Raw genomic sequence first — 16,416 nt, 5'->3', positions numbered from 1 at the left:
GTATAGGCCTCCTTTGCTGCGGGGACGATTTGCTAAGTAATTTTAAAAGGACCAGGTTTCTCTTTACACAGCTAGACATGTTTTCGGTCAGCAACCCCAGCTGTTACAAAGGGGCCTGCCAATAGTTCATCTCTTTTTATACCCGGCTGTTGTTCTTTTCAAAGTATAAACCACCAGCCAGTCTGGAGGGAAAACACCAGTTCTTACTCTATAAGCTTCTGGTGTGGAAGCATTTAAATCCACCACCAGGTAGCCATAAGGTCTTTTGGTAGCATCCTCAAAAGCTTCTAGAAAGAATTCAGCTTTGCAGGGGTACATTTGCCGACCGAGCATAGCGATTTGTAATTTATCCCTGGGGTTTTTGCGTTTAGGTTAATCGTGTGACTCTTTTCCCCCCTGACAAAATATGTTTTGAACTATAAACATAATGCTCAGGTTTCTGTGATGCACATACTTGGTAAAAAGAAGAACAGGAGTACTTGTGGCACCTTAGAGACTAACAAATTTATTAGAGCATAAGCTTTCGTGGACTACAGCCCTCTTCTTCGGATGCATGTACTCCTGTTCTTCTTTTTGCGGATACAGAATAACACGGCTGTTACTCTGATACTTGGTAAAAGCTTTCTCGATTTCACAAGCTTACACCGCCTCCCTTAACACCTGTGCCGCTTGTCCACATAAGACTGACACTTATCACACAAAGTTTTAGACAGGCATTCGACTTGTTTTTTCGATGCACAGTTGACGTGTCCGTCTAAACACTCTTTGGATCGACAATACAGTCTACAGCTAGGACACCTCAGCTGCACACCCATGCTGTCCAAGCACGTTACGCTCAAACAGAGGCGGCAATGATACCTGCAAGAGTGGTCGTGACTGTACGCCATGTGGCAAAACTCACAATAATTTTTCACACCGAAGAACTTTTTCACATCCAGAACCCCATAGTAATGCTCATCGTGCAACGGGATGAAAAAAGTCTTGGGGTACACTGGGACCTCCGTTTTAAAAAAGCCCCAACCGCCTTTCGCCGTATACAGCACCACCTGTATATTGACTCCTAAATGCTGTTCAAACGTTGCTACGTCACTGAGCAGAACCTTTTTTTGACCACCCCAGTTTCTCCTGCAACTTTCTCGCCCCCGCTAACAATTCCGCGTCCGTAGGTTTACGGTCGGACATAACGGCCAAGAGCCCACCCACAAAACACAGATTGGTACCGGTGTAAGTCAGGTCTACTAAGCATTGTCTCCTTTTATGGAGGATTTGGCTACCGCGGATAGAATTTAAAACTCTACGAGCGCCCCCACCCGTTTTTTACAACTGTCACAACGAGGCGCAACATCCATTCGAGATACAACTCTCTATTGCTCTGTAGCAGCTTTGAGGCCTGAGTTAAGAAATCCTCAGCAGACAGCTCTTCCCTAGTTCTTCTGACTGAAAACAAACGGTTAGTTAAATTTCGGCTCTCTAAACATAACTGAACATAATCATCATAATCACCATTAACGTCATCCAGAACTAACTGTATTCCCCTGTGTATAGCTTCAACAACCTGCTGAGCTGAATTTATTCCCTCAGGATTGACAAAACGAAATTCCTCACAATACACCGACCCCCCAAATCTAGGTAATTCACGTTGCCAACGTCTCACTCTCTCCATATACACCTCTGCATTTTCAGGGTTACTTGGGGGTTCCTCTACGGGACCGTCAGCGGCATCTTCTACATCAGATGCTATTTGAGAGTCAGACTCCGAGGGGCCTCCGTGAGGGTCATCAGGAGGAGACGGGGACCTTCTAGAGAGCCCTCTGGGGAATTTTCTAAACCAGACTCTGCGTGAGTCGGGTTCCACCTCCCCATTTTCAGACAAGCCAGTTTGAGAGCCTCCAGTAGGGGGCATCTCTTTTTGCTTTTTTCCTCATTACCTCTTTAGCCTTTTTAAAAAATTTTACTGAGACCCTGGCCTAGAACTTTTTGGCCGCCATTTCTTTGTCCACCAAGAGCTGTCCCCCCTTTTGTTTACACCGTAGCTGATGTGTACCCTTGAGGGTGCCCTTTTTACCCAGGCCCCTTTCCACGGCTAGTCACGCCTGCTCAGAGCCACCTTTTGGAAAAATGGAAGTATTTTTCAAAAAGTCACCTGCCAGAGCTTTTGCATTTTTGACGTGGTTTCCAGCTCTCCTTTCTTTTAGACCCCTGAGGATATAGCAGCCACCAGTATTATGAAAAAAGCATCATATTTCCCCCAAATCTTCATCAGTTTTCTGAATGAAGCATCATACTTTTCCCAAATACTAGAATATGGGGGAGCTGTGATGAGCTTATGGTGTTGGGAGAATGGTCTGTCAGTCCTTGTTTTTTTATTCACAACCCCTAGAGCGCGTGCTCTAGGTTTGTGAATGTGTGTATTTTTGCTCACGTTCACAACCCCTAGAGCGCGTGCTCTGGGTTTGTGAATGTGAGCGTTTTTGCTCAGTTTTCTCAGGGCTTGGTGTGGTAGTGGCCGCTGAGGAACTGGCGTTGTGTTTGCGTGGTTGGTTTTTACCAGAATCTTTTGTTTTGTCTTTGGGTTTGACGTATATAAGGTTTGGGCTGCCCTGATGCTTCATCTGCACTCTCGTGCTCAGGGCCAGCGCAACCCATTAGGCGACCTAGGTTGCCTAGGGCGCTACAATTTAGGGGGCGGTGACTGCGGCGGTATTTCAGCAGCGGGACCTTCCGCCGCCTCTGTGGAGGGGCGGCATTTCGGGGCGGGACCTTCCGCCCCCTAGGGTGGCAGAAAAACTGGCGGCACTCCTGCTTGTGTTGTTTTGTGTTAGCGTTGTTAAAGGTCTCAAAGCAGATTCCTGGTTCTTTGGCGGTTCTGGTGGAGGTGTCCCTGTAGCTTCGACTACAGCATTGTCAGGAAAGCTGCCCGTGCCTATGAGGGGGGAGAAAAGACATTTTACGAAACTGAACTTTACCATCTTTCTCACCCACACCTATGGAATTATTTAAAATACAAAACCTCATGAAACAAATAAGCAAAATATATTTACTGGGCTTCATCCATCCATCAGTCATTGATGCTGGTGAATTTTCCTTTTCAGCTGTCTCTTTCCTTTTTCTTTTGAGCTTGTTTACCCTCTCATGTTTTGACCGTACTGTGAAGCAAACAACATTATAATAAAACACATGAAACTGTCTTGTAAACTTAAAAAAATAAAATATTTGTTAGGGTGTTTTTCTATTTGAAAAGTCACAGCTTTAAAACAAAATAATCCATTTCAGGCTGCACAACAAACACAGGTTTTGAGTTTATTTCTACCGCTTTAAAAAACAAGCCCACAAACATTTTTAAAAAGACATCTCATTTTGCAAAATAAAAACCAAACTGCTTTTAAAATCCATTGAAAATACTTTTCAATAAACATGGTTGTTCTGTCCACCACCACCTCGCCCCCACCCCTGCCATGTGTGTTTGGGCCTTCAGGTTAAAGAACAAGCAAACATGTTAAGTTAGGATTACCCCCAAATCCCTATACAACCAGTGTAATACCTGAAGGTTTTTTTTTTTTTAATTTAAGAGTATTAAGCACATCTATAGTTAAAATGGTTTTTACCTTGGCCTGGTGGTGAAATGCAGCTTAAAGTTCCTGGTTCCATGCTAAACAGATCACACTGCAATAAAGCCAGGCACCATTATTTACTAAGACAGCATGGCCAAAGAATGGCATTATAGAATATCTATTTTCAGAGTTCAAAACAGGGCGCATACCTCCTCTTGCAGTCCAGCAGCAATTCAAGAGCGTTTCTGTTGGAAGAGACAGGCTCCAAGCTCCCTGAGGTTTTTGTACCATCCTAACTCTTTGTTTCAAAATAGTCAGCAGGTTGATGGGCTGACCCCTCCCTAGCATTCCCTTTTGTGGTCTGGGCTGGGGGAATAAGTTGTCTGCACAACTGGGCTGCTTTTCTTTTCTTTTTTTTTTTTTCCTTTCACTTCAAATATATTTTTCTGTAGGGCCTCTTACAGTGCCCATTCCAAGTGGGGGCCCTTTGCAGATCTCAATGAATGTCTTGGGGCTTGTTTTTTATCAAGGTCCCCCCTGGCGCTAAATGTTCTTGGGTTAGGCACAGACATTGCATAGCAAAACCTATGGCAATTACAGTGTTTAATAGGATTTCCAAACACAGCTCAGCACACAGGCCCCAGAGCTTGCAGTTTATATCCACTGAAGTCCAAGTCACACAGTCATGGTGCCGTTGGGCTGGCGCATCTATGACACAGTCGTCACAATCTTCAAAAAGCTTTTCCCTAAGGCAGTGATTAAGGACAGCATAAACAGCAACGCGTACAATAGTCCGCAGGACTTTTTTTACGTTCACAGCGTGGCACTGGCTCAGTTAGTTCCATGCCAAGCCGCCTCCTAAACTCCTCATAGCCGTCATCCTCGGAGTCCTCTTCAACAATTTGTATCGGCGTTGAGCAAAACCAAGGTGGGCCCAGTTCATCTTCGCTGCTTGATGCAACGCTGTCCAGGGCCTCCTGCTCCTCTAGAAAGCCATCGTCGAGCTGTCGAGAGATTTTCAGAAAAGAAACAGTGTAAATTCCCACTACTTGTTTTTAAATTTACACAAACCCCCCACTCCCCAGTTCCTAACCCCATTACACCACATCATCAAGCGTCACTTCTTAATAATTCATTTACCTGAGCGACGTCTTTTCCATTCACCTTGTCCTCCGGTGACTCCCCTGAGCTGTGTTCGCCATCCTCCTCAATGGGGGTGGACGACAAGAGGCCACCACGCTCATCGGGGTGTCTCACAAGCAATTGGGTTTCGGGTTCTGGTGTATCCATCAATGGCTGGGCCAAAGGGCTCCCCTCGGTCGCTCCCTCCTCCTCCTCCTCGCAACTGTCGCTGATGTAGCGCTTTCTCCGCGGATGGTCAAAGGCCCTCGGGGCTAAAACAAAGTCCGAAGTTCTCACGGGGGTGGTGAAGGAGTCCATGTTTCCACGATTTCTAAAGCACGCGTTCCTGGGAAAAGATGGCCTCTTCTGCCCCGGCACTGGGACTTATGGGGTGATGGTGCTGCACTCTGATTGGCAGAGGGTGCTGGGAGGAGTTTTTAGAGGGGTCACATGACCCTCTTCTGGGCGGGTCACCCCGCCCTAGAACAGCCCCGATTGGTCAAATCTGCTTTCGGGGCAGTCCTATATGACCGAAACCCATCACGATTGGTAGAGGGCGGTGGGAGGAGTTCTTAGAGAGGTCACATTATCCACTTCCGAACGGGTCACCCTGCCCTGGAACATCCCCGATTGGTCAAATCTGCTCTCGGGGCGGTCCTATGCGACTGAAACCCATCGTGATTGGTAGAAGGCGGTAGGAGGAGTTCTTAGAGGGGTCACATGAACCCTTTCCGGATGGGTCATCCCGCCCTAGAACACCCCCGATTGGTCAAATCTGCTCTTGGGGCAGTCCTATATGACCAAAACCCATCACGATTGGTAGAGGGCGGTGGGAGGAGTTCTTAGAGAGGTCACATTATCCACTTCCGGACGGGTCACCCCATCCTGGAACATCCCCGATTGGTCAAATCTGCTCTTGGGGTGGTCCTATGCAACCGAAACCCATGTTGATTGGTAGAAGGCGGTGGGAGGTGTTCTTAGAGGTGTCACATGAACCCTTTCCGGGTGGGTCACCCCGCCCTAGAACACCCCCGATTGGTCACATCTGCTCTCAGGGCAGTCCTATATGACCAAAACCCATCACGATTGGTAGAGGGCGGTCGGAGGAGTTCTTAGAGAGGTCACATTATCCACTTCCGAACGGGTCACCCTGCCCTGGATCATCCCCAATTGGTCAAATCTGCTCTCGGGGCGGTCCTATGCGACCGAAACCCACCGTGATTGGTAGAAGGCGGTGGGAGGAGTTCTTAGAGGGGTCACATGAACCCTTTCCGGATGGGTCACCCCACCCTTGAACTCCCCCATATTGGTCAAATCTTCTCTCGGGTCAGGCCTATGCGGGCAAAACCCATCCTGATTGGTAGAGGGAAGTGGGAGGAGTTTTTATAGGGGGTCACATGACACACTTTGCTTCCGGTCATGTGTCCGCCTTGACCCCGGAAGTAATACCCCCATGGCTGGGTCTTAAGGGGTCAAGGGACAGGGTTGACGGTAGGGCTTTATATGACTACAAGACACCCTTGGAGGCCCTTGCCTTCCAAAAGGGTGGCTTTGTAAATTTAGTATCAGGTCTTCTTGAACGAGAGTCCTTGGACATTTGGGACTTCGCTTTGTTTTTTAGCTTGGAGAAGGTTTTCTTGAGACACATTAAGATCCGTTTGAGAACTGGATCTTTGCTCCTTGAAGGGGATGGTGTCCTAGCTCTGGAGGCCTTTGCTGGCTTTGGAGGAGAACTGTCAGGACTCCCAGTTGCTTTCTCCCCAGCTTGCGAAAGCCCTGTTGTACTCGTAGCAATGGACACCATCTTTGGTTGCTTGATGGGAGCCATTTTCCCCATTCCATCCTGCGTCTTGCTCCCGTCTGCTGGAAGGAGCCACGCCACTGGCATCTTGTTGAGGTTGGATGATGCTGAGGAGTCTCTTGGAGTCCATTGCTGTGGAATTCTGGGCAAGTTAGCACCTGCAGAGCCAGCTGGTCTCTTCCGTCGAACCTTATCGCACTTCTTGCAAACTCTGATTGGTGGCTGGTCCCTGGAGAGCTTTGAATTCACAGTTCCATCGAACCCGTGTGGAGCCGTGATGTCTCGAAGACCATGCAGCTCAGCAGATAGTTGGTCTGGGGTTTCTTGCCCTTTCGATACTGCTGCCCCAGGATGGTTCCAGGAGTAAGACCTGGCCATTTGCTGCCTTCTGTCGGTGGGTAGGGCATGTACATCCTCCAGCCACCTCTGACTGGGGGCCCTTAGAGGCAACTGAATAGACCGAGCCTTCTTGGAATGCAGCTGAAACGGTGACCGGTACGGAGTCACGAGGCCCCCGCACGTAGGGTGAGAGAGCTGGCCTCTCTCCTCTGGGGAAGGAGACATGAACCTCCTCAGGGAATCCTGGATCCTCATGGGCAGTTCCGATCTTTGCTGCACTTGCATCTTTCTAATGTGGAACTCCAGCTGCTTTTTAATGTCCCTCCCAAGGAAGAGTGGCTCCCCAAGGATGGGAACCACCTCAACCTCGGGCTTTGCCTTCAGGGAAGACAGCTTGGGAACCGGGGGTAGGAAAGCCCGCCGGGATTTCCACAGGGCATCCGGCAAACCCCACTCCTGCTGCAGCTTCTTCCGCTGCGTGTGCCATTCCAAGTTCTCCCTGACCTCATCGAGCAGGAAATCGGTCTCCATCTCACTGAACTCCACCCCAGCTCCCCTGGCTGGGATGGCGTGAGGCACCTTTGCCGGGGGCTCTGGGTCCAGGGTGAGCAGCCCCCGCTGCATGATGAGATGCTCACGCCTTATGTGGTGTTGGATGGGGTGGGCAGGCTGTTGTCCCATCGTTGGGAATGCCGCTGTCCTGGGCTTGCCTGGCTCCCTCGGGGGGCAGAGTGGCCCAGGCAGGGCAGTCTCTCTCACGAGGGGAGCATTTCTGTGAGACTCTCTCACCATCTTAGGAAACGCCTTCATTTGGATCTCCGAGCATTTCTGAGCCAAGTGATCCTGCAGCTTGACCACTGCCGTGGGCACAAGCCTGGCCAGGATGGCATCAGGGGTTGCCATGATCCTCTGGGCCTTTTGAGGCAGGGATCCCAAGGGGCAGGAACCACATGGTTCCTGGATCTCCTGGGCACGCTGAGGGCTGGTGTCGGATCTCAGAGGTTTTGTTTGTGGAGCTGGAGGCAGAAGACCCATGTGGGATTTCTGGGGGGTGATCTGCTCTCGCCGGTCTTGTCTGCTGTGGGCAGGAGGCCTGGGGAGAGGCTGGGCTTGGATGGGATGAGTGGATCCTTCCCAGTCCGCGACAGGCACGATCTCCCTTGTGCGGCAGAGGGGCTCTGACCGAGTCACGGAGGCTTCTCCCAGGGAAAAGGAGCTGTGACTCCAGAGGGAAGAGGGGATGGATTCCATAGAGGAAGAGGGGATGGATTCCATAGAGGAGAACTGGCTGGCCGCAGATGTCATCACACTTGGCCTGTGGGAGAGAGCAGACAGGGACAGATGGGACATTGCCCTGCTGAGCAAAGGCGGGGCTTGGGCACAGCCTTCCAACTGTACTGCAATGGGGCAGTGCCTAGGCATGCATGGCACACCACACTCTGACACAAGGAAATCAACTGGCTGACGAAGGACTGAGAGGGGGAGCTGGCACTCATTTGATCTATAACGATAATCCCTTCGTCACACGCACATCTGCAGCACCTAGCACAATGGGGCCTTGAGCATGATTGGGGTCCTAGTGCTATTTTAATAGAAAGATTAGCTAACAAAAATTGGTTTGGGTGAGGAAGATGTGAGCATGTGTGTATAACCCTTGCCAGAGCATGTTGTGAAGGCCAAGACCATAAACAGGGGTCAAAAAATAACTTTACAGCAGATTCCAGGCTAGGGACCCTCAACGCAGCAGTTCTGGCCTTTCCTCTCCCATCCTTCCCTGCTACTTTCCTGGACTGCTTCCTGCCACTCCTGGTTCCCCTCCTTACTCTGGGTGCACCAGCTCCAAACACGTCCCCCTCTGCCCAGGGAGGGGCTGCCCTTTCCCAGCAGCAGCCCCTGTCTGTTGCCAGCTTCCTGGCTTTAGGGGCCCCGCCTATTCCTGCCCAGCTGAGCCTGCTTGCCATCAATTCCCTGTTCCCTGGCTCTTCCTCCAGGGGCACCCTGTGGAGTTAATGGGTCTGCCTGGCCACCTTAGCCCCTTCCAGTCCTGTGTGGGGTGGACACCCCATCCCAGGGTGTCATCTGATTGCTGTTTCTTTCAAACACAGCAGGGAACAGGGGCAGGTTCTAGACAGTCGCCTGCTGGGAGATATTGCCGGACAGAAGGATTTGATCCTACTCACAACCCAGCTTGTGGTCTCTGCATTTAATTTCTGATAATCCCTCACCTCACTGTCACTGGTATCTCACCTTGGAAGCTAAAGCCTTTTAGGCTTGTCTTCACTACCCGCCCGGATCGGCGGGTAGAAATCGATCTCTCGGGGATCGATTTATCGCGTCTCGTCGGGACGCGATAATCGATCCCCGAATCGACGCACGTTCTCCACCAGCCCAGGTAGGAGTAAGCGCTGTCAACGGGGGAGCTGCGGCGGTCGATTTGCCGCTGTCATCACAACGGGGTAAGTCGGATCAGATACGTCGAATTCAGCTATGCTAGTCCCGTAGCTTAATTTGCGTATCTGAAATCGATCCCCGCCCCGTAGTGTAGACGTAGCCTAAGTGACTTTTCCCCTGTTATTTTAGGATCCTGGAGTGTCTGGTTTTCCCTGCTCCCTCCTCTCTCCATGCACTATCCCCTCCCACCCAGCCCCCAGTCTGGTGCCCCCCGTGTAGTTGCCTTACGGTATCAGAACTTCATCCAGGTGTCTGGCCACGTACTCTAGCCTCCTCTCAGCGATCCTGAGGGTGGGAGCCAAGGGGAGCTGCTCCAGGAGCTTGTCGAGGCTGTGGAACAGCGAGAGCAGGTAGCTGAGTGCAGGCTCTAAGGGGTGCTTTATGCTGCAGAGCTGAAGGTCCAGGGTTCAAATCCCGCTGGGAACCCATGCTGGGGGACTAGAGGTGGGGGTGGGACCATTACACAGGTGCTGCCGGATCCTACTCACTGTACCAGAAAAGCCAGCCTTCCTCCTGAACTCTCCACCTCACATCCCTGATGTGCACGGGGCTGCTCCCATCAAACATTTTCTCGCACTCTTGGGAGGGGAGGATGGTCCAGTCCAGTCGACACAATCTACCGCCCCACTCCCAGGCTAAATGAGCCGCATGATGCTAAAGGAGGGAATGACCCATTGTATGATGCATGGGGGTGGATTAGAGATGGCAACTTCTGCTGGGTGGGAATGAATTGCATGATTCTAAGGAGAATAGTTGCTTGTCTGGTCTATAGGTCGGGGCAGGGGAGGGATTACTAGGGCTACTGCCCCTGGGGGCCGCGGGGGTTGAGCTGCATGACACGAGAGGAGGGGACTGACCCACTGCAGTTTTATGGAGGGGGGCATTGCTTACCATGCCTCTAGGGATGCACAAGCCTCCTCCGACTCGTCCTCACAGCGTCCAAAACCTGCCAGAAGTGAGACATAAAGGAGACGTTGAGCTGCTTGGGCACCCTCTGCTTCCTAGCGCCCCAGAGCCCCAGATTTCAGGGGCAGCCTGTGAACGGAGCCCCAGCCAGTGCCTCTGCACGACTGTGGGCATGACTGTGCCTTCACAGGAAGAGGGGAGGCAGGAGGGGGAATAGACCCTATTTCTCTGCTTTGCGTGGGGCCCGAGTCTGCCACTGCAGCTGTGGGGTCAGGGACTGCTTACCTTTCGGTTTCTTCCTTTCATCCCTGTGCCTCGTCTTCCTCGGAGAAGCCTGCCACACACAGAGAAAGCAGCAGGGTTAGAGAACTCCAATAAAACGGGGATAACAATGAGGCAGAGGTGATTGCCATGTGGGGCCAGGGGGCAGTTTTTCCTTGTGGGAGAGTATTGCACTAGGAGGCATCATGGATAGGCATTGTGCTTTCCTATGATGCAGCCAATATAGGACACACAGCACAACCCATAACAGGGGTCACTGGGATAATTCAGGGGTTGGAGGAACAGGGATTTCTGGTACCAGGAGCCTGCAGAGTTTAGAAGCATTGCAGGAGAGAGCTTCTAAAACTCTGCAGGTTTAAGGACTGCAGGGTATGCAACTAACCACATATACCATGCACCGAATTCAGAGCTTGGGGGAGAAATCCGACATCTGGATAGCAGTGTTTCCTATATATACATATTTAGGGAATGCATGAGAGAGGGGTTTTATCTGCATGCATTTGGGATGGCCATGCCACTCCTGAGTGGTGAAGCCATGAATGCATTATGCAAATCCTCCCAAAGAAGTGCGGATAGAACCCCTATATCATCCTTAAACGGCAGCTGTTTTATACCCCAAAAAAACCCAGTTTGGCATGAGTTCAGCCTACTGGCCTGGGAGCTGCTGAGCACTGATGGGCTCTTGATGGCGACCTTAGGATCATCCTCAGGCCCATTTGGGTGAGTGGTGCTGGTTCTGGTGGCCAGCACTAGGCTAGTCCTGCAGGTAGGGGTGGCATCTGACCCGGAGGCTGGAGAAAGCCGCTATCTAACATTTGAGGCTGCTCCTGCTGCTTCTTAGCGTCTGCACAACGTGCCCCAAGTGGCAAATGACCAGGATTCATCAATGAATTTGGTCTGTTGGTTGGATCATTAGCTTCCCCAGCCCAGCCTGGGTACTGATGGGGTCAGGGAGTCCATTGTGAACATTGATGCAGCCCCCCCCGAGGCTGCCGAGATGCCATTTGACAAAGGAATAGAAGTGCTGTTGCTGGGTCTGGTTCTCTGCCCAGCCCAGCAGCAGTCATAGGGATATGGTGCCTTGTAGATCCCACTCTGCCACCACACCTGCCAGCCCCAATACCCCTATACAACGTAAGCTCATGACATTCTCTCCCTCCCTCAATGTGGAAGAAGATATGCATAGCTCCCCCCCGCCAGTTATGAATTGCACAAACTGGTTTTTAGAATAAACCAAAATCAAGTTTATTAACTACAAAAGGTAAATGTCAAGAGATTATAAGGGATAGCAAACAGATCAAAGCAGATTACTGAGCAAATCAAACAAAACACGCAACCTAAGCTTAATACGCTAAATTAACTGGTTAATAGTAGAAAGCAACAGAGGGTCCTGTGGCACCTTTAAGACTAACAGAAGTATTGGGAGCATAAGCTTTCGTGGGTAAGAACCTCACTTCTTCTGATACTTGGTTAATAGTAGCACATTGTCACCCTAAATGTTGTTTTGTGCAGGTTGCAAAGTTTCTTGAAGGTAAACTGCACTGATTGCAGCTTAAATATCCAGGTATTCCTTTCACAGGCTAGATCTTTCCCCCCTGGGCTCAGCCCCCGCCCTCCTCCCCCTCAGTTTAGTTCCTTTGTTTCTCCCGGTGTTTTCAGCAGTCTTCCTTTTTGGGCAGTGAGGTGGTGGAGAAGAACCTAGATTAACTCACTTCCAAGCCTTCAATAGGATTTGGATATGACAGGAATCCTTTGTCTCCCAGTTTGACCCCCACCCCCAACTCCCTTCTAGTGGAAAAATACCACCAGTCCAAAATGATGTCCAGTACCAGGTGACATGATCACATGACCCTGCAGTGTCAAAGCAGCATCCCAGGAAACTTCTCAGGAAGGAGGAAGTTTAGTATCTTCAACGTCCCAGTGGCCCATCCAGGCTAATTGCCTACTGTTTGGTGGGCATTCCCCTGGTGCAAGCACTTTTGTAATTGATACAGAGCCCGTATTCCTAACTTCAGATACAGAAATGATACATCCATACAAATAGGATAATCACATTCAGTAAATCAGAACCTTTCCAATGATATCTCACATGACCCATCTTGCATAAAACATACCTTAGTTATGCCATATTCATAGAACAATATTTCTATGAAGAATATAGGGCGTAATGTCACAGCGGTGAAGAAGCATGTGGACAAGGGCGATCCAGTGGATATCGTGTACCTGAACTTTCAGAAAGCCTTTAAGAAGATCCCTCCACAAAAGTTCTTAAGCAAAGTAAGTTGTCAGGGGATAAGAGGGAAGGTCTTCTCATGGACCAGTAACTGGTTTTAAAGATGGGAAACAAAAGGTAGGAATAAATGGTGAGTTTTTGGAAGAGAGATAAATAGCAACATCCCCCAAGGATCTGTACTGGGACCAGAGTTGTTCAACATATTCATAAATGATCTAGGAAAGGGGGGGAAACAGTGAAGTGGCCAGATTTGCAGATGATACAAAACTAAAGATCATTCAGTCCAAAGCTGAATATGCCCTCCTTGTTCCTAGATGTAGAACTCTGTGTTGGGCTGTATGAAATCACATTTTGTTTGAATGGGCCCCATTTGCCAAACAAACTCTCCAGAACTCTCTGTATGACTGCCCTGTCCTCATCGTTCTTTCCCATTCTGCCAATCTTTGTGTCATCAGCACATTTTTATCAGCAGCAATTTTATATTTACGTCCAGGCTTCACCTGAGGGCAGGTTACTGGTCTGGCATCTGGCAAGCACTGATGTCGTCTCTAGGTCAGAATGGGGCTGCCCTCCTGCAATCTCCCGCTAGCCTGTGAGCTGTCAATGCTGTGCTTACATCAGGAGATAGGATGTGGCAACAGGGGGCTGAGCTGCTGAGCTCAGAACTAGGCAGGAGAGAGGGCATCAGATTTCCCAGGAAAACCCTGGGTCTTTTCAAAGCTTTATGACTCTCAAGCCCCTAAGCAAGAGATGTTTTTTCCCTACTTGTGAAGCAGAATCTCCCAGCCTGAAGTGATAATCTAGTGTTACAAGTGCAGAAAAACTTTCATGGTATCGCCTGCCTGAGCATTCCAAAAGCATGAGCTTGGCCCCACCAAAATCATGAGATTGACTTCAAAATAACGACATCTTAAAAAAAATTCATCTGGGGAACTCTTCATTTGCCTTCTGGTGTCTGAGCCGCTAGGGTGCACTCAATTTACATTTTCCAGCTTCTCTTTGCAACCATGAGGGCTTAAAATGTGCTAACAAATAAAATGAAATGAAATCAAATCAAATCAAAAGCCGAGATTCTCAGATAAATCACTTGACTCCAGCAGTGGGAGCTTTAAGAAAACCACCCTATATCATAAGATAATAAAAAGCCTTACCTCTTATCTAACGCTTTCAGTCAGTGAATCTCAAAGTACTTTACAAAGGAGGTCTGTAGCATTAGCCCCCTTTTAGAGATGGGAAACTGAGGCACAGAGAAGAACAGTGACTTACCCAAGGTCACCCAGCAAGACAGTAGCAGAGACAGGACTAGCACTTAAGTCTCCTGAGTTCCGGCTAGTGCTCTATCCACTAGGCCATAGTGCATTTGAAGTAAAGGGTCATAGTCAGTACATTCCTGTGGTGTGTGGTGGTTATTTTGGCTCTCCCAATGCCATAGTTGTTGAAGTGACACATTTTGACCTGTGACCTGTGCTGGCACAGGGGCATCATTGTTAAAACGAGTTTCTCACAGCAGGTTCTTGTTAGCCCTGAACACAAGTTAACTGGACCATGTCTCCGATGTCCCATTGGGAAAGTTTAAAAGCCACTGAAGGCCTTGCAGTGCACTGACATACTGGGATTTTCAGAAAGCCTTTGACAAGGTCCCTCCCCAAAGGCTCTTAAGCAAAGTAAGCTGTCATGGGATAAGAGGGAGGGTCCTCTCATGGATCAGTAACTGGTTAAAAGGGTAGGAATAAATAATCCGTTTCTCAGAATGGAGAGAGGTAAATAGTGGTTTCCCCCAGTGGTCTGTACTGGGACTTTTGAAGTGATAATCAAGATAGCCCAGATTTTTCTCTTACTTAATTGGTCTCTCAGAGTTGGTAAGACAACTCCCACCTGTCTCTGTATGTGTATATATATCTCCTCAATATTATGTTCCATTCTATGCATCCGAAGAAGTGGGCTGTAGCCCACGAAAGCTTATGCTCAAATAAATTTGTTAGTCTCTAAGGTGCCACAAGTATTCCTGGTTTTTCTATCCTACTTGTTGCTTGGAGGTAATGAATTATTCATTTGAATTTATAATAAATATTTTAACTTGTAATATACCTGTAAATGCCAATTAGAGGCTGCTCTGCATTTTAATCGGAGCAAAACAAGTCTGTATTTGCATGCTCTTTTCAGACATTTTGTTCTTTGTGATTTTGCTGAATTTAAAGTGTCCATGAAAATTGGAGGATTCAAGAACAGAGCCTCTTCTTACTGGATCACCGTATATGGAGTGATCCCAGCAGGGACAAAATGCCACAGGTGTGTCTTATATTAGGTAGCATCAAATGTTCTATCATCACTAGCTGGGGTGGTCGGGACAGTAAGGAACAACCAATGGATGGAGCCACGAGCTCGGTCTGTGGCCCTGTCTCTCTCTGTGGATGTGTCCTGCCAGCCCAATGGGGCCTGGTCAGAACAGGGGGCCTCTGGCCACCCTCCCTCCCTTCCTTCCATGGGGCTGTGTCCAGGCAAGCTCTGCTGAGAGTGTAGGATGGCTGCAGAGGGTTTCGGGGTGGGGGGGGTGTCCTCCTACCATCCTGCTTCTCCTGGAGAAACTGTGCTGGGTCGCCATGGCCATCCAGATGACCAGGACCAGAAGGACGCAGGTGTACAACACCCAGGGGCTGTCCCAGCAGGCACGGAACCAGCTCTGCGTGATTCCCATCCTCGTGCTGGGGAGGACGGTCTGGACACTGGGCTCCCTGCTGGTGCTGCCACTGGATCTCTCTCGAGAGGCTGTTTGTTCCAGTGACGCATCATAAAGGGCCAGGACCAGGCGGGTCCTGACATCACAAAGGGACTGCACGCATCAGATGTGAGCAAGATCCTCAGCTCCCTACAGCCCCTCCCCAGTGTTAGGGGGCTTATGTTTTTACCCTTTTACTTTCCTGGTTCTTCTCGCATGAACAGAGCAACAATACCCGAAGTTCAAAGGCGCAAACAATTTGATGTTTATTGGGGTAAACTTTTAGCAAGCATCATTTTAGTTGCCGTTCTATTTTCAGGTACCATGGTAGCTGTTACACAGGTGCTGGCCTCCTCGTTGAGCATTTTGCGTTTTCGTACACATTTTCCACCCCTGTCAGCCTTTTGAAGCCATCCCCCACCCACGTCATGCTAGCAACAAGACACACACCACAGACAAACAACGCAAAACATAGATTCATAGTATTCTGGGTTATTCTTTCGCTGGCGCCCAGCATGCTTGTAGAGTGTCTGAAAAACAAAAGAAACCATTTTTACCCCCTTTGGTGGGGACAGATTATTGCTTAATAATAATACCAATTTCTTTTACAAATGTCCTTGCTAATTGCAGGAAAAACAGAAGAATTACCTTTAGGCTGTTCTTATTTTGTTTTATAGTCAGGCTAGTGAATTACCCCATTCACTGGTCATTTATGAAATTTATGAGGTGGCGTGCCTCAGTTTCCCCTCTTGTACAACAGACCAGGTTTGCAATAGTTTTTTTGCTGTACCAAGCTTTATGTTTATTTTCAGGTGATAGCTGAGAGACAGCTTTAGATTTTGGCTTTGTACACCTCCCCCCCACCCACACCCATTAGGGTTAACCTATCCCCCTTATTTTCAGGCTTGACTTGTTTTTTCACCTCCCTCTTCTGGAGGGCCATAATCTGAGTCTTCTAGTAGCTTGTTTGCTGGCCAGATGGATTTATTATTTCCAATTTTTTTGTGCTGCTACT

General features: G+C 49.1%; 1 long non-coding RNA gene across 1 annotated transcript; it reads right to left on the bottom strand.

The window, feature by feature from the left end:
- Positions 1-2,796: 2,796 nt before the first annotated feature.
- Positions 2,797-3,888, bottom strand: LOC135982014 (uncharacterized). The gene is made up of 4 exons (XR_010599213.1): positions 3,761-3,888; positions 3,606-3,663; positions 3,042-3,146; positions 2,797-2,923 (listed from the first exon to the last, which is right to left on the bottom strand). It is a non-coding gene; the product is annotated as an uncharacterized LOC135982014 (long non-coding RNA).
- Between the last annotated feature and the right edge of the window lie 12,528 nt (positions 3,889-16,416).

The sequence above is a fragment of the Chrysemys picta genome, chromosome 3 (genome assembly GCF_011386835.1).
Source record: "Chrysemys picta bellii isolate R12L10 chromosome 3, ASM1138683v2, whole genome shotgun sequence".
Classification (NCBI taxonomy): domain Eukaryota; kingdom Metazoa; phylum Chordata; order Testudines; family Emydidae; genus Chrysemys; species Chrysemys picta.
The sequence above is the reverse complement of the archived record's forward strand: the minus strand, read 5'-3'. Positions and strand labels throughout refer to the sequence as shown.